Here is a 22,659-nt window from a genome sequence, read left to right as displayed (position 1 = left end):
TTCACTTTAAGTGTGAATTTACTAATTTTCCCCCTGTGGGTTCTGACTCTTGGATAAGTTTACACTCAGAGAGAACAGAAGTCTGGCCTCAAGCTAGTTAAACATCAGGTTTCACAGCAGTACAGCGCTATTGTGCAACAGGAAAGGTGAAAAAGGCAGGTTTGTTTACTCAGTGCATAGGCAATCAAACTTTGATGCATCTCTTCTTAAACCCATGGTTTCCTTATCTTAAATAACAGCCCTGTAATGAAGCCATGGTTCTTCAGAGGCTGCAAATGTTTTTATCAAGATCAGAAAAAACATCTGCTATTTATATTCTAAGTTTGCCTCCAAAATATCAAGTAAGGGATCATGCATAGACTTACTGCAGTTCTGGGTGTATTTGAGAGTTAAAGAAAGTAGCAAAACAGAAGGAAAATAAACGGTTTACTCCTACATCTATCAGCATGAGCAACGACAGAGCAACACTGTAAAAACAGGAAAACAGGAAGTCATTCCTTACACTCACCTTGTCAGTGGCACCAAGGATTAACTATTGATTGGCTAGAACTCATGACAGCTAGCCAATCAGAATGTGTTGTATTCAGGACATTTTGTGAGACTGTGGAGAGTGAAAATAAAGCCAGACGGGAAGACACACTTTGTAGTAGAGCCAAAGGAACACGCTTTTTGATCAGTTACTTTTGATGGCAGTAACACTTCTCAAAAAAGTAGGGACAGGGCAACAAAAGGCTTGGAAAGTAAGTGGCAGCAATGAATTTCATCCAGAAGAAGTGTGACGTAAAACTGCAAAGACTTAGAATATCCCCCCATCTACAGTAAACAACATCATTAAAAGAGTCAGCGAATCTGGAGAAATCTCTGTGCAAGGGACAAGGCTGAAGGTCAATATTGGATGCTCATGATCTTGGGGTCTTCAACAGCCAATGCATTAAAAACAGGCATGTTTCTGTATTGGAAATCATGGCATGGAGTCAGGAACACGTCTGAAAATCATTGTCTGTCAGCACAGTTCACTGTGCCATCCACAAATGACAGTTAAACGCCATCTTCTCTGGGCCGAAGCTCTTTCAAAATGGACTGAGGTAAAATGGAAAACTGTTCTGTGGTCAGATAAATCAAAATTAGAATGTTTTTGGAGACCACAGACATCATGTCCTGCAGACTAAAGAGGAGAGAGTTTATCCAACATGGATAGCAGACACAGTGAACACATCTGATATGACAGCCCTCTTAATGATGGCCATCTATTGGAGAACAGAATACTGTTGCTATATAAAATTGGCCTTTTTTTCTTAAACAGCCAAAAATGATTAAGAATGCTATTCCTAGATTTCTGTAAATATAGTTTTAAAAAGATGGGTAATTTAAAAGATGCTGGACTGGTACTTGTAATTGCCAGATACATTATAATTAAGCAAAAAATAACATTACAGTGTAATAAGTCATAGCTTCACTGGAATTGTGAAAACATTTGCCTTTGTTTTCTTGCATTTTATAAGTCAAACAGTTAACAGATAAAAAGACACCGATTAAGTTGATGAAATAAACATTACAGCCCCACTTGTTTAGACTTCAGAATTTGCATTAAAAGGTAGAAAAACAGATGATTAATTCACTGCTGTAATCCACTGCACAATTTGCATGAGATGTAAATTTTTTAGGATATTTGGGAAGCTGGAGCCAGGTGCTGTTGTGTATTTTTACCTTATAAATGATTCAGAGGAATCCTTCTTTAAATGACACACTCAACAACAATTATGATAAATGATTGAGTTAAACCTACTGATAGTCTCCAGGTCTGTTTAATCATGGTAACGATGTTGGGAGGTGAGTTTGAAGCACTGTGGTTTGGGATTGGGGATGTTTATGCTCTCTCTGTCACTGACACACAGACACACAAACTTCCACATTCCCCACAGTTCATGCAGAGCGGTCTTTGTGGCCTTCCAAGAGTCGGTGTGTCCAGCCCGGCTCGAGTTACAACAGACAAGATCCTCTCGCTATTTCTCTCTCAAACACACACACCGAATGCACAGTGACATTTTCAAGCATCCATCATCTAGCAGACACAGGCCGGGGAGCAACGAGAGAGCAGGGGTTTGTTGTTCCTCTAAAGTATTCTCTCAGACTCGTTTCTGTCACTCTACACGGTCTACTGGAGTAGAAGAAGAATAGACAGAGCAGCAGGAAGACTATCTGTCAAGTTCAGGGTCTGTCTTTACTGCCAAAGTGTCCTTGAACTTGACATCCTGATTGACATCAGTGTGAAGATGCAATGTGACTGTTTGAAGCCCACTGTACTGTTTAGTGCATATTTATAATGCGGTTTATATCCAACTTACAGTTTATTCTACCAACAGATTCTACCTCCAGCTGTCATTCTGATATTATGTCTTACTACTGGCAGTAATGGAACTACTGTACATACTGTTTGCTGTAATATGTTCTCACTCCTAACTTGCCATATGAATCATCCTTGTATTGGGCCCTGTAAGCTCAAAAAACAGCTTTTTTCACACACGCACTTCTGAAAACTACTACAAATATCAGGACAGGCTGTTCTGAAATCTTGAATAAAGAAACAGTCGCTTTATGCAGCATTTCAACAAGAACTGCATCTTCCTTTAAGCCTCTTTTAGACTCTTAAAGACCATATTTACAAGCAGAAGTATGTTACTGAAAAGTACAAGCCATGGGATGGACACACAAAAATTCCAAGGCACAGAGCATGCCCCAGAGTTCATAAATCTATCATAAAGAAATGAAAGGAATATTGCACATGTGTAAATCTGCCTAGACCAGGTTCTGATGGCTTTTTGGCCATCAGAAGAGACACCACCGCACATCAAGAAAAACACATCAGCCCCACAGTGAAGCATGATGGTAGCCTCTGTATAGTGATGCGTATCGTATGGTGGCCTCTATAGCATATGTATCATATCATGACCACTGTGTCATGATATGTATCCTATCATGGCCTTTGTATTGTAGTATAAATCATATCATGGCCCCTGTATCATGATATGTATCATATCGTGGCCCCTGTATCGCAATACATATCGTTTTGTGGCCTCTGCATCATGATACAAATTGTATCAAGGCCTCTGTATTGTGATAAGTATCCTACCATGGCTTTTCTATATTGATATGGATTTTTTTTTCACTCTGTATCGTGATATGTATCGTAGCTGTAGTGAATTTAGTGTAGGACATATTCATCATGACATGCTTACAATCCAAAAAATCAAAGTTTAGCTGTTCCAATACGTATCGAATAGTGAGTCTGTGGGAAATACCCAGCTCCAGTAGACCACATAACAGTGTCATCATACCTGCATTACAGTAAGTCTTGATAATGTCAACCCCAGGAGAAAATATAACCGTGTTATGGTGGACTGAATAAAGAAACAACAGTAAGCAATGGGACATAATATCCGTGTCAGCATCAAGAAGAAAAACGCCATTTAACTTCAGAAATAGTCCTAGTTTCTACAGTCTATAAAGCCGATTTCATGGTAATAAGCCACAGCAGCCGTACACACCAACAGAAAGACATTAAGCTGTCGGAAGATGTTGCTAAAACTGTGTGTTTGTGTGTGCTGTGCGTGTGGGTCACATCTATTCTAGGAGAATTCCAGAGGGGAGACCCTGTGACTGACCCCCACCTCTCAGGATCTGACAGGATATCACCAGCCAGGCACTCACACACTTATGTATGCACACACACCCACATACTGGAACAAACAAATGATGGGAGTGTCGAAGGACACACACTCGCATACAAGGGGGGCATCGAGCAGTGACATACTGCCACATATGTTTATATACCCTACACACTCCATAGTTGTTTTTCCTGCTATTTTATTGTCCAACTAAACATCATCAAATGCATAGTTTGTCTTCAGATGGATATTTCATTCGATATAGGGGTGAGGAGGCCACAAACTAATGGGTAAACTGTAACACAGACCTTTACAGGTGAGTGGAATGTGTTTCTGGTTTTCTGTCCACAACATTCGCAGGATTTCTGATTCTAGAATGACTGGAAAGTTCATTTTCACCATGTCAAAGTAAATGTCTTTAGCTTGCTTGTTTTTCAGTAACTGAGTTATATCTAGGGATGGGGGTCAAAATCCGGTTCTGTGTTTTTGAAATATATTGAGTCTCACAGGCTCTGTGACGTAACGTCAATTTAAGATAAGACTGGTTTAAAAAACATACATCAGTTCTTTCAAGGGTAAACTAAAAGCACATCAATACTGAATGTGGTACCTTCAGCTACGGCTTGAGGAAAAAAGACGCTGCCTGCGAGTTGCATGCATTCATATCTGCCTGCGCTGGGAGTAACAGGCTCTCATATCACTCTCTTCAGCTGCTTCAGAGCAGTTTTCTTCTTCAGCTGCTCAGATAAATGCTGAAAAGTGTTTCAAAACTTTGAGCAAGTCCTGTTTGTTAAAAGTATTAGTCCAGTGTAGAAATCTGTGGTGGAATCGGCAGAATTAAAGTTAATTAGCGAACTTAACATCTGAAAGATGGAAAATATGATGCATTCAGGTAACCTCAGTAAATTAGACGACTGTATTCTATACGTTATGATGTGTTCAAATGACACATAAAAATGGGAAAATTTACAGACCTTAATAAATACAGTTGTACATATGAAGAATGTGTTCATATTTGAGGGATATAAAATATAGATGCTGCATAGATGTAACATCATAGATGTGACTGAATCACAGCTTTTTAACTCAAGCACTCCTCAGCTAAGACCACTTGAGTGTAAGTATTTGTCTCCAATTTGTTTTTCCACCAAACTATAGAAAAGTATCGATAGTGGTATCAATAAGGACTCGGATCAATAAGGAGTATCGATAAGGGTACCAATATCAATAAAAAATTAACAATCCCCATCCCTAGTTATATGTAAAAGCCAGCTAATCCAAGCTTATATCAACTGTTATCTAAAACATAGCACTGATTTTAAATATGTAACTACCTCATAGCCAGAGTTAGATAGGCTAAATAAAAACTTCTCACTGGAGGGTTAGTTATGACACAGTTACTGTGTTATATTACTTTAACAGTAGAAAGTAACACCCATAATGCATAACATCATTTTCTGTTTCAGTCATTCCACACCAGATCAATGGTATGTATAGGCATGTGTATATGCATGAATTGTTTTACATGTGATAATAAATGCATCAAATTATTTTCAGACTGACTTATCTGGCAACCCTATCAATTTTAAAATTAACCCTGTCTATGCCAAGACATCGCAGCTCTTTTACAGACCACTAGTGTGAGACGCCACCTCTGTCAAGATGGAAGCACATGCCAAAACTTTCAAAATAAAACTGGATTACTTCAGGTTTGGGTTAGGGTAAGAGTGAAGGAAAGGGTTATGATACCGAAAGTTAAATGACAAAAACCTAACCTGTAAAACCTTATCACAAAACATTTAATAAAAGTGACTAAACAGTCTGCTTACAGGAAAAAACGTGTCCTCCATAAGAACATTCTAACAATCAAGGTAGCTAAGGCTAAAGCTGACAAAACTACAGTAACCATGGAGGCCATGTAGCTGAAGACTGTACACTTTTTACAGTTCTGCAAATCTCACAAACCCATATTTTATTTATTTAGCTATGTAGTGAATGTAACTACAGCCAACAAGGCTAAGTTAGCTACATAAGCTATGTAGGTGATTTATCTAAAGACTGTACACCTTTTACATCTTTGCAAATCTCATAAACCCATATTTTATTAGTAAAATAGCTACGTAGCTAATGTAGCAACAGCTTACATTGCTACGTTAGCTCCGTAGGTAAAGCTAACATAGATGCTTTGATTTAGGTAGTAACATAAACTACAATGCTAGCATAGCTTCAATAGCTTCAGCTAGAGTTAAAAAGGCTCCACAAGCCACTGTTAAACAGATCTTTAGAACTCATGCTTTATTCACGTAAAAAAGCTATGTAGCTAACGTAGCTACCACTAATGGAGCTATGTTAGCTACGTAGTGCAAGCTCATATAGCTACATGGGCTTATGTTACATTTACTACGTAACTAAGATAGTATGGTGCAGATGCCTTCGTTGTGAGGTCGTGCCACATGTACCTACGTATGCCTGGGTTAAAGTCCAGCTTATGGCTCCTCTCCCACATGTCTCTTCCTCACTCTCTTATCCCTGTTTCTGACTCTATCCACAGTCCTCCGCTGTCAATAAAAAGCTTAAGGTAATGAAGTTACATTAGCTACGTAGCTGAAGCTAAAGCTAACATAGCTATGTTGGCTGATGAAGTAGCATTAAGTACTAAATGTTGCTTAGTCTGTAATGTTTCCGATGTGGTTATTTCATGAATGTGTCAAACTTGGTTTATGAAGAAAGTCTAATCTAAAAAGCAAAATTCTAAAAAAGGAACTACAGTGTACTGGCAAATTATGTCACTTTAAACCTGACAGAGGTGATATCTCACGGTAGTGGTCTACAAGAGTAAGAGGTCAGTGATCTACAGCCCAACCCTGCTTCAGTCCTGCCCCCCCCCCCCCAAAAAAAGGGTTAAACATGAAAACAAAATCCTGTTGTTAATTTGTGGCAGAGGTGTGTATGTTAGTAACAGTATATTTAACGTAACTCATTTTTTAAATTATTGAGCCAAATCCATAAAGTGTTAGGTTGTTCCCCGCTCTCCCCTAGTGACTTAACTGTGGTTTAAAGTGAAATACCAGGCTCTCAGAATAACAATTTTCTCATTTAAAAATTCACCTTAAGTGCACTTCAAACAATGAATCCAAGCCTTTTCAAACAGCAATACTCTCCTTAACATCAAAACTCTGGGGAAAAAAGCAGAAAAAAACTGAAAGTTTGGATTTCAAGTGTTAAGGACCACGACACAACTCATTTCTTGGACTTGCTTGACATTTCTTAATCTGTAGCTTGATTTTTATATAAATATGTACGATATATTACTTTAAATAGTTGTGTTTCGCTGGTAGAAAGTTACCCGTGAGTACTTCTAAAGCAGGTTCAATGTTCTTAGGAAAAATTAGACTTGACTCACATTACATTTGGCTAGTTTCAGCTCCGAGCAGGTTACCTCCTTCAATGATCCGTTACCATCTCCAAACTTCCTGTGACACAACAGGAGGATCCCCGTCTCTTGAGAAGGAGCACGCGCGTGCACACAAACATATAAGATGCGCGCGCGAGCAGAAACACTTTAACACGCCCTAGTTATCACAAACACTGCAGCTGACGATACGACGCACGAGACAGCGGAAAAAACGTAGACCACACGGTAAAGTTTCCTGACAGAAGGAGTAGAAAAGACTCGTTTTGTCACCATCTCTTACCTTTTAATCCCCCCTTTCTCTCCTCCTCCTCCTTCCCCGTGTCCAAACTCTGTCACGACGTGGCTCGCTGCAGACTGCGAAATCAAACAGCCGCTTTTTTTCGGTAACCGGGGAACAGCGGAGAGAGTAGACGTTCGCTCCAACACGCAGCGACTCCGTGTGTGAGGACGTTTGTGTGAGGGAATATGTGCGTGTGTGACAGCTCATGGAGAGAATGAGCAGAGAGAGGAGAACCGGGGAACTTAGGGGGAGTTCCCGTTAACAGGCAGGCGGGGCGGGGGCTCCAGGAGAGTGACAGGCGGGCCAGATTTAAGGTTCACAGCGCATTCAGGTCCTAGTATTCCCGTCCGTATAGAGGTGGAATACTAACAAATGCGTCCACACGATTATTTTAGTCTACATTTTTTGTTAGATGTATTGTTTTACCTGCTTTTTTATCTCAAAAGGGGGCATAAACTAATACATTTTTTAATAATTGTACGAATATTTGAATCATGTTTTCTACATGATTCGGGTAAAAGGAGAGCTAAGGAACTTGCCACCCTGAAAGTCTCAAATTAGACGTTTAGGAGAAGCTCTGAAAAGCTGGCAACATTTAGGTTATGTACATTAAGTTTCCCAAAATATAAAACCAATCGTATAATTTTCTCAGTGTTGTTTGTTTGCTTGTTCATTACATCATAAATCAAAATTGTCAAACATCTGTCCCCACAAATCAAGAAAATTCTGCGTCTATGCCTGCTGTGGTCATTCAAGGCCAAGAAAACATTACGTTGGTACCTGAACTTATCAGTGAGCTGGCTTATAGAGGGGTGCAGTCGTGACGTAATTTTGTAGGCAAACCCGGAAGTTAGCGCTACATGGCTTCCCTCACCGTCGAGCCTATGGGATTTTTTCAATAGGTTTTTGGATTATTACTGAAAATAAGGTCTGTGTCCAATAAATGTTTTGAAATTTAGACGTTTTGTTCATAAAGATATTCTTCACAAATTGATAATATAAGCAACTGGTTCGTTAATCTGACTGGTGAAAGTAAAAAGCTAACGTCATGCTATATTGAACTACAACGGTCAACTGAATTTAACTCCGTTGCCGCCCTTCAGATGATGACGTATGGTACGCTGTAGTCCTTGTTAGCTGTCTTTTAGCAGCTGCCTTTATTAAGACGTGAAAAGACACACAATTCAAAGGTGGGGCACGTTTCAGATGTATTTTATGTTGTAGGCTAAAACGTTAAACTTTCTTGCGCTTGTGCCTTTCTCTGGCGCGATTCAAGTTGATTCTGGAATTGTTTGAATGAGATGTGAATGCAACCTCATACGGGTACGTAAAAACTAAATTTCGCTCCACAGCGCAGTTCGTTCACATTTTTCCTCAGTAAAAGGTGGAAATGGTCAGAATTAAGTTAACAAACTGCCTGTTTTAACTCACTGGGAAGCGCGAGCCCATTTACTTCCCTGAGCTGCATGTAGGTGTGTAGATATTAAGAGCAATGTTGCTAGCATCTTAAAAAGTAATTTAAAAACATCCATGGTGGCAGAATGGACTTCTTTGACGGGTTAAAACATAAACAATCTTCGCTCAGGTCATGACCCGAGTGCTTTCTGTGCTAGCTTCTACTTCATTCTTTTCTTTGGCGGGTTGCAGTCTGCTGTATCAGACTGAGTATAGACGCAAGTGGGCCCGGGCACAGATCGATGCTGCTAGTGTGAAAGCAAGCCAGCGGTGGGGGGTGTCGAACCACGGTGCTGTTTGAAACAATTAGGCCTAATGTGAAAGCACCATAATGCAATTCTCTCTGAGAAGGTTTGCAGCTGAGTGCAAAGCAGTCATGATGAGAGTCAGCACCTCCAAGTCCAAGACCATGGTTTTGTGCTGGAAATCAGTGGATTGTACCTTTCAGGTGGGGAGTGAGTCTCTGCCCCAAGTGAAGGATTTCAAGTATCTTGGGGTCTTGTTCATGAGTGAGGGTAAAAGGGAGTGAGAGATTGGTAGGTGGATTGGTGCAGCATCAGCAGTGCTGTGGTACTGAAGAGGGAGCTGAGCCGAAAGGCAAAGCTTTCAATCTAGCGGTCAATCTTCCATCCCAACCCTCACCTATGTGCATGAACTATGGGTAATGACCGAAAGAATGAGATTGCGGATACAATCGGATGAAATGAGTTTTCTCAGGAGGGTGTCTGGGCTCAACGTTAGAGATGGGTGAGGAGCTCAGACATCCAGAAGGAACTAAGGGTAGAAACACTGCTGTTTCGCATGGAAAGGAGCCAGTTTCGGCGGTTCGGGCATCTGATTAGGATGCCTCCCTTTGGAGGTTTTTCCAAGCACGTCCAGCTCAGAGGAGACCCCAGGGAAGACCCATAATGTGCTGGAGGGATATATATATTCTGTCTGGTCAGGGAATGCTTAAGATCCCCCAGAAGGAGTTGGAAAGTGTTGCCGGGGATAAGGATGTCTGGGTTGACTCACTCAAGCGGCTACCACCATGATAAATATATATGTACATGTCTATCAACCCAAAATACTAATGAAAAGACTGATACTTAGATATTGTGTACAAGGATGTCATCCTGCTATTGATATTTTGGCTTTTATTTGTGTTGGTGAATGAAATTATCCTACCTTACTTTGGTCTGCAAGATTAATTTGCATGATGACGGGCATGCAATCGGGCCATTCCATCCACTTTGCATGATTAATTTTCTAGGGTAAATTGCAATCAAAGGTTTTAAAATCCCTTTCATTTTTCTTCATGCAATTGACGATTACTCAGTTTTACACAATGTCAGCAACTAAAAAGTCAACTCCAAGGCCTGAACTCTAAAGATGAGCTAAATTAGTCATGACATGAATAAACTGAAGAAGAAAAAAGGGGCCATAAAAATTAAGAACACTGAAAATCATAAAACTGAAATAAAGTATTCACATCACGTGGCAGATAAAGTTTAACCACTTACTTTTTGGTGAACTGCAAGACATCTGAGCTCAAAATCTGTGTTACTATGGCGACCAGGTAGTCGACAACAGCACAGACTGCAGATCATGATCCAGGCTGAGTTTAAATGAAAGCCTGTTTTTACCCGTATGGGTAGCTGACACTGAAAACAATGTTTTTTTTTTTGTTGTTGTTTGGGATCTTGCATCAACTTTGCATAGACATTGTTTTCTTTTGCATTCACAGACAGTGGTAGGAATCTCACCTTTGAAGACTTCAGCTTCTCGCCTGCTATTAGACCCATTTGGTAAACAAGGGTTGATGGGACTCATGTGTCCTCCATCAAGGTCATAAAGGTGGAGAGGGAGGCCCAGCACTGTTCGACTGTAAACTGCAGTTTTAGCTGATGACCCAAGAGGGGCAAAATAGCTATAATGGGAAATGGTCTGTGGCTGAGTCGATGGCGGTGTGAGGTTACCACGCTGATGACCTGCTGATGGGTGATGTGGGGTGGATTTGACTTAAAGCACCTCAGTTCTGGACACACATTCCCAAATACACACAAATACACACACTAACACCTAAGATCCCTCTCCAAATCCTGCAGGAATGTGTCTCCTGTAACAACATCAACTATCACACAGCCTGCATCACATGACAAGAAGGCCTTGTTTGTAAGTGTGAGCGTGTTGGTATATGTCTTTGGGTAGAAAGATTGTGCGTTGGTGTTCAGCCCATGGGGTATAAATAAACGCCAACACAGCTTTACAGGAAGGAGACCAGATAGAGGGACAACAATAAGTTTCCTAAACATTTTAAACCACTTGCATAACAAGTCCCTGATGGCAGCAGAGAGCAAGATACACTTTTACCCAGCGCTTGATTCTTTGTATCTTGCCTGGAGACAGTTGGTAGACACATTTCCACATTGCAAGCAGTGAATCTCAGAAACAGTAGCTGAGGTTACATGAGCATTTTTTCACAATGTGATAAAAATCTATTCTGATCAGAGATTTAAACTCCTCTGTTTACATGGATGCTGACAGACGTGATCCAATTCAGATAGTGAACACTCTCGCATCATACATTTGATCTAAATAAAACTGCTCTAAGAGGCGCCACATTGTCCCACTGGTCAAATCTACCTAAAATTTGCAGTAGAAGAAGAAATTCTTCTTCGGCTTTGCTGGAAATAAACCGCCAGCACTTGCTTGTTTTTTTCACCTCCTCCTCATGCAAAATATTGGATTTTTCCACTATTTTGCATCTGCATCTTATACACTATATTGCCAAAAGTATTCACTCACCTGCCTTGTCTCACATATGAACTTAAGTGACATCCCATCCTTAATCCATTGGGTTTAATATGACGTCGGTCCACCCCTTGCAGCTATGACAGCTTCAACTATTCTGGGAAGGCTTTCCACAAGGTTTAGGAGTGTGTTTATGGGAATTTTTGACCATTCTTCCAGAAGCGCATTTGTGAGGTCACACACTGATGTTGGACGAGAAAGCCTGGCTCTTAATCTCCACTCTAATTCATCCCAAAGGTGCTCTATCGGGTTGAGGTCAGGACTCTGTGCAGGCCAGTCAAGTTCATCTACACCAGACTCTCTCATCCATGTCTTTATGGACCTTGCTTTGTGCACTGGTGCACAGTCATGTTGGAACAGGAAGGGGCCATCCCCAAACTGTTCCCACAAAGTTGGGAGCATGGAATTGTCCAAAATCTCTTGGTATGCTGATGCCATCAGAGTTCCTTTCACTGGAATGAAGGGACCAAGTCCAGCTCATGGAGAACAACCCCACACCATTATCACCCCTCCACCAAACGTTACACTTGGCACAATGCAATCAGAAAAGTACCTTTCTCCTGGCAACTGCCAAACCCAGACTCATCCATCAGATTGCCAGGTGGAGAAGTGCGATTCGTCACTTCAGAGAATGCGTCTTCACTGCTCTATAGTCCAGTGGTGGCATGCTTTACACCACTGCATCCGACGCTTTGCATTGCACTTGGTGATGTATGGCTTGGATGCAGCTGCTCAGCCATGGACAGCCATTCCATGAAGCTCTCTACGCACTGTTCTTAAGCTAATCTGAAGGCCACATGAGGTTTGGAGGTTTGCAGGGATTGATTCTGCAGAAAGTTGGCAACCTCTGCGCACCATGTGTCTCAGCATCCGCTGACCCGGCTCCGTTATTTTCCGAGGCCTACCACTTCGTGGCTGAGTTGCTGTCGTTCCCAATCGCTTCCACTTTGTTATAATACCACTGACAGTTGGCTGTGGAATATTTAGAAGCAAGGAAATTTCACCACTTGACTTGTTGCATAGGTGGCATCCTATCACAGTACCACACTGGAATTCACTGAGCTCCTGAGAGCGTCCCATTCTTTCACAAATGTTTGTAGAAACAGTCTGCATGCCTAGGTGCTTGATTTTATACACCTGTGGCCATGGAAGTGATTGGAACGCCTGATTTCAAATATTTGGATTAGTGAGTGAAAACTTTTAGCAATATAATGTGTTGTGTAATTAACAATTTTGAGTTTCAGGCAAAGAAAGTTGTTGGCAACAGATCAGTCTTGTTTTGCTCCCGCCATGTTTGTCTGTTCCGTCCACAATTGGAAGGAAATTTCTTCCCGAATGTGTCGATTGGAAGTTTTATCCAGAATTAAGTGTTTATATGAAACATTTTTATTCAGATCAGGCATTTATTCTGATTACAAGTGATCTGTGTAAACAATCCAGAAATGATGCTATCTCCTCTGGGCCATAGCTCATTCAAAATGGACTGAGGCAACATGGAAAACTGTTCTGTGGTCACATGAATCAAAACGTGAAAATCCACAGATGCTGTGTCTTGCAAAGCAAAGAGCAGAGGGACCATACAGCTTGTTATCCATGCACAGTTGTAAAAGCTTGCATCTCTCATGGTATGAGGTTGCATTAGTGCCTATGGCGTGGGCAGCTAACACATCTGGAAAGGCACTATCAATGCTGGTGAGTATATCAAGGTTTCAGAGCAACACACGCTCCCATCTAGACAATGTCTCTTTCAGGAAGACTAAGCAACATAGCACATCCTTCACAACAGCATGGCTTCACAGAGAGCATTGCCTGCAGTCTGGACCTTTCCCAAAAAGGAAAAATCTGGCGCATCATAAAAGGAAAAATCCAGCAAAGAAGTCCCAGGACTGTTGACCAGTAAGGGATGTAAATGCATTGTAGATCTGTTTTTTCATATATTTTCCCCGTCACGGTAAAAGGGAAAATGCAGTCTGTTATTTTCACTACTTGCGAGCACTGCTTATTGAAACCAACAAGCAGCTGGAGGCCAGCCTTCAATATGAGCACTGCTGGCTCTGTTAACAAGCCTTTTGTGAAGGAAACCTGAGGAACAGAGTTGCAGCTTTTCTCCAGAAAAAAGAAACAGGACCTAATCTAAAAAAAACAACCATGGCCATTCTGATCTGCTGAGAGCTTTCACGCTGGGCTGAAAAAAGAGATGGAGGAGAGAGAGCTGGAGGGATAAAAGGAGAAAAAAACGAATGAGGGTGCTGACACATCCTGACAAAATGGAACAGGGAGTGTCACTCAGCACCTCACACACGCCAGATAAATCACAAGCACATACACACATCGATGGTGTACATGAGAGCTCGCCTTAAGGACTGGAGACCTGGAGCTGAGCTTCTGCTGAAAGCAACGGATGCCAGAAATACAGCATCACACTCAGAGCCAAGGACAAAGAAGTCATGCACACTTTCACATGCATGCACTGTTCGACGGTCCTGGCCTGAATCTGGCAGGCAGAGGTAGGCTTTATTACAAAGCCTTGGTTAATAAAACCCTCGACTGCACATGCATTTTTACAAGGTGAGCATGCTTGTCTGCAGTTCTTCATTGCTTGTACAACGGTGCATTTGTATCTTTGTGTACCTTTGTGAGTTGGGTTTTGTCTCCACGGGGACATGCATGCAGAGGAGGAAGAGTTTTATTAGAGCGTTACATGATACCAGCTGTTTAAACTTGCTCCTTTCTCCAGGCCAAGGAGCTTCCTGCCTGGCTGTTATGCTGCAGCCTCTTAACATCCCAGGTTCCTCCACTGCAGCTTCTGTGTACAAATGTTCTCATCTTTGCACGTTTGAGGCTCTCAAGCTGCAAATTTGCCTGGAGAATTCCCACAAGCCACAACTACTGTTAGACTTATGCACTGATAAATCGGCAATCGCTCACATATTAGCTGCACGCTCAGTCTGAAAGTGACCCCACCACATGTCTGCCTATCTGCCTATTTATCTATGTATCTGCTCTGGTTGTTGCCTACTACATCAATCACACCCTCTCACCACCCCAACAGCTGCCTCTCGTCAATGTCGCTCTGCAGCAGCTGAGGACGAGGAGAGGAGTGCGAAACCGCGTTTAACAGCCTCAGCTCTGGCTGGAGGGACCCTTTAGAGAGAGGGGGGGTTGGTTAACAGAACATCAGGTTCCCATTTAGACCAGAGGGAGGCTCACGGGAGTGGGTCGGGGCGTCGGCTGAGTATGCCAAGGAGGAAGTTGGAGGTCATTTGTGTGTGCATGTTCATCCCCTTCTTTTAAAAGCATGTTTAATCACAGCTGCCTTTTGGTATCTTATAGGACCATTTTATGTTATGTCAAGCTCAAGCTGGCTGGCTTAAATGCTTCAATAATGCTGAACTGCTGCTACACTGTATGGACAAAAGCATTTGGACGTCAGACCCTTACACCAACAGGGACTGTAATGACAATGCATTCAGTTGGAACATTGGAATAGAAAAGGGCCTTCCCCAAACTGTTGCCACAATGCTGGAAGCATAGCATTGTCCAAAATGTCTTGGCATGCTGAAGCATTAAGACTGGCCTCCACTGGATGTAAGGGGCCTGTCCCAAGCCCTGAAAAATAGTCCAATACCATTATCCCGCCTCAGTTTTTGTGCTACATTAATGCCAGTGGAAGTTCAGAACACTTCAGCTATGGAATCAGCAGAGTGTTGTTGACCTGGACTTGTTGGCCTGTAGAGTTGCTGTTGTTCCTAAACACTTCTACTTTCTAATAATATCACTTAAAGCTGACAGTGGAATATCCAGCAGGGATGGAATTTCCCAAAACACCTTATTGCAAAGGTGGCTTGAAGTCATTGAGTTCTTTTGAACGGCCCATTTAGTATCACAAATGTTTGCAAATGGACACTGCATTTTCTAGGAGCTATGGCAACAGGTCTTATTGGAAAACCCAGTGCTTTAAGTGGGCCGGTATGTAGCGGTACACAGTACCAGCACTTCTAAATTTTGCCCCTTGGCATACCGGGACCTCTTCCAGCTTACTGGCAAGTACCGGTCCTCTCCACAGCCGACAGCTTTACTGGATGATTTATGACTGCATCTGAATAGATGCATTCTGTGGCACACAGCGCTTTTCCCGCTGTGTACCGTGAAGTTTTTATCTGAGCACGAATCCAGGCAAACTCACCTGCCACTATTGGACGGAAACCAGAGATTATATCATTCACCTCTCCTGGACAGTGACACAGCACGCGAGCGCGGCACCTCCTTTGCAAAGGAGCTCGATGCTCCACTTACACCTGTTCATACTGCCGCTGAACGAGACCTCAACAACAATATTCAGTAACAGTATTTAAAATAACCAAGCAGACTGTTGGTCAAAGGATCAAGGGCTGTAGTTTTGCTTAAAGAGCAACTGACTCACAGACAAAGACAAAAAGTCTGGATATACGATGACAAAGAGCGCTCACAAACGGAGCAGAGACTCAGGGTGTCATTGAGGGGAGGGGCTGATTAATCTCTACATTTGGTGACAAAGAACATCTATTAATCTCATTGTATTTGATATTTCTAATTTATTTCATTTAAAGGCCTTTTTACTTTTTATGTACACCATATAATTTACATGAGTGTATGGTTTTTGCTCCATACCGCCCAAATTAGTTCTGGGATTGTGTGAGAAGAGAGTACCTGCACTTATTTTTTTTCCACTTAAAGCACTGGGAAAACCTGAATTCAATAATTAACAGGTGTGGCCAAATACTTTTTGGTCCATATAGTGTAGTTTGCACTTACCTGAGGCCTGACATCGTGCCATGGTCTGCAAATCAGCTTCCTGGGAGGATTCTGTGGAGGAAGCAGTGAAAGGAATGCAGATCAAGAGACGCAAAGTTAGGGTTTGCCAAGTAGAAGTGGGATGTAGGGGGTTCAGAGCAAGGTCAGTAGAGAGAGGAGAGTGCAGGGACAGAGTTTGTGAAAGATGGAGATGTCGCTTCTAATTTCCACACACAGTGACCGCGCCAGGATCTGCCGACGAATCATACTGCAAGGAAAACGCTCCCTGTCTAGTCTATCAGAGCAGTTCCACTGCCTGCGCTCCAGTCCGGGAGTGGCGCCGGCCCAAAGAGCTCCAAACAGGAAGTCACAAGCGTAGGATAACCAGTTCTTTAAAATATAAGACAAGGCACGGACTCTCGATTGTAAAATCACTATACCAATATTACGTTTCATCCTGCAGTGAGAGCAAAGCAGCCCCGGGTAGTCAGTTTTGAGGACATTTAGTCAAAGAATTTTACACAAAACGGCAGATCCTTTAAGCAAACATCAACCTTTTAACTTCCTAATGTACGCACCCAATGGTGGAAGCAATTACATCATGGACTTATACCGGAATGGATGATAAATTAACCCCAAAAGGTAAAATCGTCTGCTGTTGACATACTATTCCTGTGCAAACTCTCAGCTCTCCCGTGATCTCGGCCCGCTGATAAAGGGCTGAGCTCCACAGCGCAGCGGGCAAGGTCGCTTGCCTTTGGATGGAGCAAACCCCTTGGCGCTTCGGTGCACGGTGCTGTCGTCCTATGTGGAAATTGCGGGTCAGATGAAGCAGTTCAGACGAGCCTGTGGATCTGCATGAGAAGGAATAGAGCCAGCTCAGGGCTCTACCTCCCCCTACCCTCAGAGCAAGGGGAGGTAGAGCATCATGAGTTGCTGTTGTTCCTAAATGCTTCCACTTTCTAATGATATAATCTACAGCTGACTGTGATGATTAACAGGTGTGGCTAAATACTTTTGTCCACATCATGAAATACTCAGAAAAAAACACACATATAAATAGGAGTAGACAATATAAACTTAAATTTCCTGTCTCTGCAGATGTGGCCAGTAAAGCTGATTCTGATGATGAGCTATCGGATGTGTTGTTTTTCTCACAGTGTTGTTCAAAACTAAATTAGCTTTGATTTTCTCACTGTGAGTTAAAGAAAAGAGCAAAATAGCTGTGTTAATGACCCCTGCAGTCTCATTATCCCTGCTTTATTGTCTTTATTTCTGGTTGTTTGCGTTTGCTGCTGAAGTGTGTGTTTTTGTGCATCCCTCCTCAGAACAGAATAGCAATGTCTCCATCCTCCTTTGGGTTAAAGATCAGGGCTAAGGCATGTGGGTGCTCACATCAGTCCCCATATGATGCTTCACCTTTAACCCCTCTCTAGCCCAAAGCTTTTTCCAATCAGTGGGATGCACAGACTGAGGATGTGCTGTCTGCTGCTGGCCACAGCCAAAGGATTATACCATCTGAAAGACCAGCACCCCCTGGGAACGGAAAACTTGAGTGTGACTGTAACTAGAGATGATGGTGGAAAAGATTTAGTGGAACGTAGAGGGAAGGGTTTTAAAAATCCTGAAACTGATGATAAAATGGATCTGAATTCTTTCCCAAGCTCTACAGCTGAATCAATAATTCTATTTCAGGCAGAGATCAGATCATCCAAGTGAATGCATCTGCTGTTCTTTTCACCTTGTGTCTTTTTTATCTCACAATGGTACAGAATTTTTTTTAATTAGTTTCATAAAACTTTTGGTCACAGCCTGACTGTGCTTCAGGCCCTTTTGTGTGGGAATTAAAATGAATAAACAGGATTTAAGAATCTCTTCAGCCAACACGTCACTGCAGGCTAGCCTGTGCACTATGACTCAGACTCTTTTCCCTCAGTAACAAAGACATTATGTAAAACTATTAGCTCACAGTGTAAATCCCATCAACTGAAAACAAGAGTGGGCATTGCCTCTATCCATTTTCTTCCACTTAACCGGGGCCGGATCACGGTGGCAGCAGGCCACAGCCATACCTCTCCCTAGTGATGTTTTCCAAATCCTTCTGGGGGACCCAGAGGTGTTTCTACACCAGACAGGACATATAGCCCCTCCAACACATTCTGGGTCTTCCAGGAGGTCTCCTCCTAGCTGGATGTGCCTGGAAGAAAACAGAGCACCGACGAGGCATCCTGATCAGATGCAAACCACCTTAACTGGCTCCCTGCGAAGGAGCAGTGGCTGAGCCCAGCCACACTCTGCTTGTAACGGCGATCTCATTCTTTCGGCGGTTATCCAGAGTTCATGAGCAAAGGTGAGGGTTTGGAGGTAGATCGATTGGTAAATTGAAACAGACCGGCACAACACCCGCAGTCCTGCCAATGCTGCACCATCAGCCTGTCAATTTCACACTCCATTTTACCCTCAGTCATGAATAAGACCCCAAATACTTGAACTCCTTCACCTGTGGCAGAGACTCCCCACCTAGAGGGAGCAATCCCCCATTTTCCGACAAAGAACCCAGCTGCAAACTGCCCCAATGCCTGCCGTAGGTCCCCAGCTGAGGAAGACAACAGAACTGCATCATCTGCAAAAATCAATAATCTTCTGACTAGGCCTTGACATCCTGTCTATGAAAGTCAACAACAGAATTGGTGATAAGGGGCAGCCCTGATGGACACGTATCTGACTGTGCTGAGGAAGCAGACACAACTCTCACTTTGGTTATACGGGGACCTTAGGGCATGCCACAACTGTCCTGGGACCCCTTATCCTGCAGTAACCCCCACGTGAACCCTGAGGGACACAACTGAAAGCCTTCTGGACGAGGAACTCCCACGCTTCCCCAAGAAGCTCTGCAAGGTTAAAGAGTTGGTGCACTGTCCCACAACCAGGACAGAATCCCCATTGTTCCCCCTTGTAACATAGGGCGGAATGCCTAATAATTCCAGCCCAGTTTTGCCACTCCACAGGCCTTGTCCCAGACCTCCATGCAACAGTGAAGAAGTCGTGACCACCCATGGCTGGTGGTGTGGCAGTGACATTTCTTCTTGGTTTCAAACATAAAGGCAGTGCTGTTTTTATCATACGATAACAAAATGGTTTTCCCATGATAACATGTTAATTTCTCAAGATCTTGATCATCCTGATCAGATGCTTCCTGGCCCATCAGACCACCTCAATTGGCTCCTTCTGATGCAAAAAAACAGCAGCTCCTAACCCTAGTGCTCACAAAATGGTAAAATATCTCACTTTCAACATCTGATCTATTTATCTATTAAATCTATTTGTGTTTTATTTCTAATAAAATATGGGTTTTACAATGATTGCATTGTTTTATCACTTTTGCACAGCGCCCCAACTTTTTTGGAATTAGGGTTGTACTTGCTTACATGTTAATGCCATTTTTGCAGCAGATGAACATCACAAAAGCACGCTGCTCTTATCTGCAAACAGAAGGATTGTGCATAAACAAGGCAAAGTGTGTGTTAGAGGAGATACCAGTCTGCCTGGCTTTGCTGATGGCTGCTTCTTAAGCAGTGCCAATATCCTTCCTGTAATCATGAAACAGTGTGGACTTGAAGGCCTCCCATCAACAAAAGCCTAACACCCAGTCCTAAACCGCTCCTGCATCTGTTCCTTTTCTTTCAGACGTGACACCTTGCTCTGCAAAGGGCAGAAAAACAACAGGTTGTTGTTTGTCATTTCAGAAATAGAGTCTGTGTTGCAGCTGAAGCATACCAACCAGGCTGCTGTCCATGACATTCCTAAATACCACAATACATTATTGTCACTGTGAGTGGAGTAGTTGTATGTGCCGACGTACAGAAGCACATCCCATATCCTTAAAGTAGGTCACCTTAAAACTGTCCATTATATTTAACAACCAACCGGAATGTTCCCTGTGTAACCGAGGGTTAAGGACTTTTTCATGTTTGGGAACAAGGAGAAAATCTTCCTGATATTCTTTGTTTTCCTTTTTTTTTTTTGCATATTTGTCACATTCACAAAATGCAACTTTTTAAAATGATGATTCCATTTCTTAAAGGGGAAATCCTAAATTTATAACTGTTAATAATCTGAAACAAATCAGGAAGTGGGCAGATACTTTTTCACAGAACTGTGATGGACTGACTTGGCCTAACTTGACTCATCTTGGAGCGGGTTTCTGCAGGTTCAGACTTCAGGTGGAGTTTATGATTGGCACCACTTTAGTAGTTCTGCTACTGGAAAATGCTGGCCAGCATGAGCTTCACAAGTCCATCAGAATACAAAGGGGTGCTCCACCCATTAAACACAGGAAGTTCAGTTACTCATCATCAAGATGACCTCAGGAGATAAAAGCTTTAAAAGAAGGATGGTGACCTTGGAAGATTTAATGAGGAGTTAAAGCTCCTGTGGAGAATTCTAGCAAGCTATAAGATAGATAAAACCTCAAGCTAGATAAGGCCTAAAGTTCATATTGCAGTTTTTTTCTCTAAAGGTATTATATTGCAGTATTAATAAATTAAGGAAGTAATGCATTCTTTTGTTTTTAATCTTTATTTGTGGTTCTGAGATTATAATCTTGTTAACTGAGAGCATACATTGTATTGGTATTTTCTCAAGTGGATTTAATGTGCTTGCTTACAATAACATTTCCTGAGTAGATTGACCTCAATGATATATACATTGTATTTTCTCCATAAAGAATAACTGGTATCATATATAAGAGTAAGTTTTTCAGAATAAAATCATGTGATTTTAATTGAATCAGATAACCTCAATCATAAATGCATCTCTGATGTCTGTGACAAAACAAACGGCTTGAAAATTGGTTCATTATTCAGTGAGTTGTGATCCCAATCCAGACACCATGACCCATAGTACCTGATTTGGAGTCAAAAAACAGAACTGAGGAGGGTTTGAGAGTCAAAGTGCTAAAAAGAAAAATTGCAGAAAACTTGGAGTCAATGCCAAAAACAAAGAGGAGCAAATTAATGACCTGGAGGCGGCCTCCTCATCATCAAACACTGACAGTGATAGTAGCTGTGGTGTTGAGGACGTGAAGCAGGCCAAAAGAAAGTCCAGTGCTGAGGGAGACGGTCCGATAGGAGAGAAGAGAAGGGTCAAAAAAGAGAACAAACAGGAAACAGATTTGTCAGCAGCCGAACAAAAAGCATTATTTGAGAACAAATATGAAAAGCAGAAGAAGCTGGGCCAAGGAGGCTGGGGGTCTGTGTTTGCTGGTTATAGGAAATCAGATAATTTGCCTGTGGCCATCAAACACATTCCAAGAGGGAAAATGTCCTTTGCCATTACATGGACGAGAGTGGCAAGAAGATCTCCATTGAGGTAGCCATAATGTTAAAGCTTTCCGAAGGAGAAACTGGACCACTGAGGACATCTTCCTTTGTGTCCCTACTGGACAGGTATGATCTGGAGGAGGCGCTTTTGCTAGTCCTGGAGAGATGGTACTATCTAAAGACCACTTCAGTTACATCTTTAACAAAAGGCCAGCTGTGGATGAAGAGGAGGCGAAGATTATTCTGAAGCAGGTTGTGGTTGCAGCTCAAGAGCTCATGGATAAGGACATCTTCCACCAGGACATTAAAGTTCAAAAAATCCTTATTGAGACTGGTTCTGATGTTCCGAGGGTTCGGCTCATTGACTTTGGACTGAGCGTCTTTGAGACCAACAAGTTCCTCAGAAGACAACTGAGAATCGGCACTAGGCTCTCCAAAGACTGTCAGGATTTCCTCAAGAAATGTCAGACCCCAACACCGGAAGACCGCCTGACACTGGAGGAACTGCAGCTTCTCCCATGGCTCAGATAAACCATGATTAGACTCACACAACCTAAATTCAAACAAAAGGTTTGGTCCAGTTGCTGACAACATTGAGCAAATTTGGAATTTTTATTTTTACAGTAATGGCGAATTGGACCTTGACTTTTTAATCTAAATTTTAAACAAGCACAATTTAAAGTAATGGCAAACTAATAACAAAATAATACCTAAATGCCTTCAGCTGTTGTGTGATGTCAAGTCATGGTAAACATAAAAATGAATAAATAAATAAATAAATAATCGAAATAGTATGACCTGTTGTTGCTTTTTTATAAAACCAGAATAAAAGATTTTCTAGGATCAGATCAATATGCTTGGGTATGCCTCTATATCTTTTATCTTTATTTTTATGTGGTTCTGAGATTATAATCTTGTTATTATAGCTACTTAGATTATAAACTGAGAATATGAATT

General features: G+C 42.1%; 1 protein-coding gene and 1 pseudogene across 3 annotated transcripts in view; one reads left to right on the top strand and one right to left on the bottom strand.

The window, feature by feature from the left end:
• Nucleotides 1-7,554, bottom strand: part of ppp2r3a (protein phosphatase 2, regulatory subunit B'', alpha) — a 98,925-nt gene extending 91,371 nt beyond the window's left edge. Inside the window, exons 1-2 of one of the 3 annotated variants that reach the window (XM_041812374.1) lie at nucleotides 7,361-7,554; nucleotides 6,774-6,841 (exon numbers count right to left, since the gene is read on the bottom strand). The gene's annotated coding sequence lies outside the window, so the exon portion shown is untranslated. Of the gene's footprint in view, nucleotides 1-6,773; nucleotides 6,842-7,068; nucleotides 7,119-7,360 lie in introns of those variants that run through there. The other 2 variants (XM_041812372.1, XM_041812373.1) reach the window with 2 other exon arrangements.
• Nucleotides 7,555-16,586: 9,032 nt separating this feature from the next.
• On the top strand, nucleotides 16,587-22,233 carry LOC121526560 (annotated as a pseudogene).
• The last annotated feature ends 426 nt before the right edge of the window (nucleotides 22,234-22,659 follow it).

This window comes from Cheilinus undulatus, linkage group 18, assembly GCF_018320785.1.
Source record: "Cheilinus undulatus linkage group 18, ASM1832078v1, whole genome shotgun sequence".
NCBI lineage: Eukaryota > Metazoa > Chordata > Actinopteri > Labriformes > Labridae > Cheilinus > Cheilinus undulatus.
The sequence above is the reverse complement of the archived record's forward strand: the minus strand, read 5'-3'. Positions and strand labels throughout refer to the sequence as shown.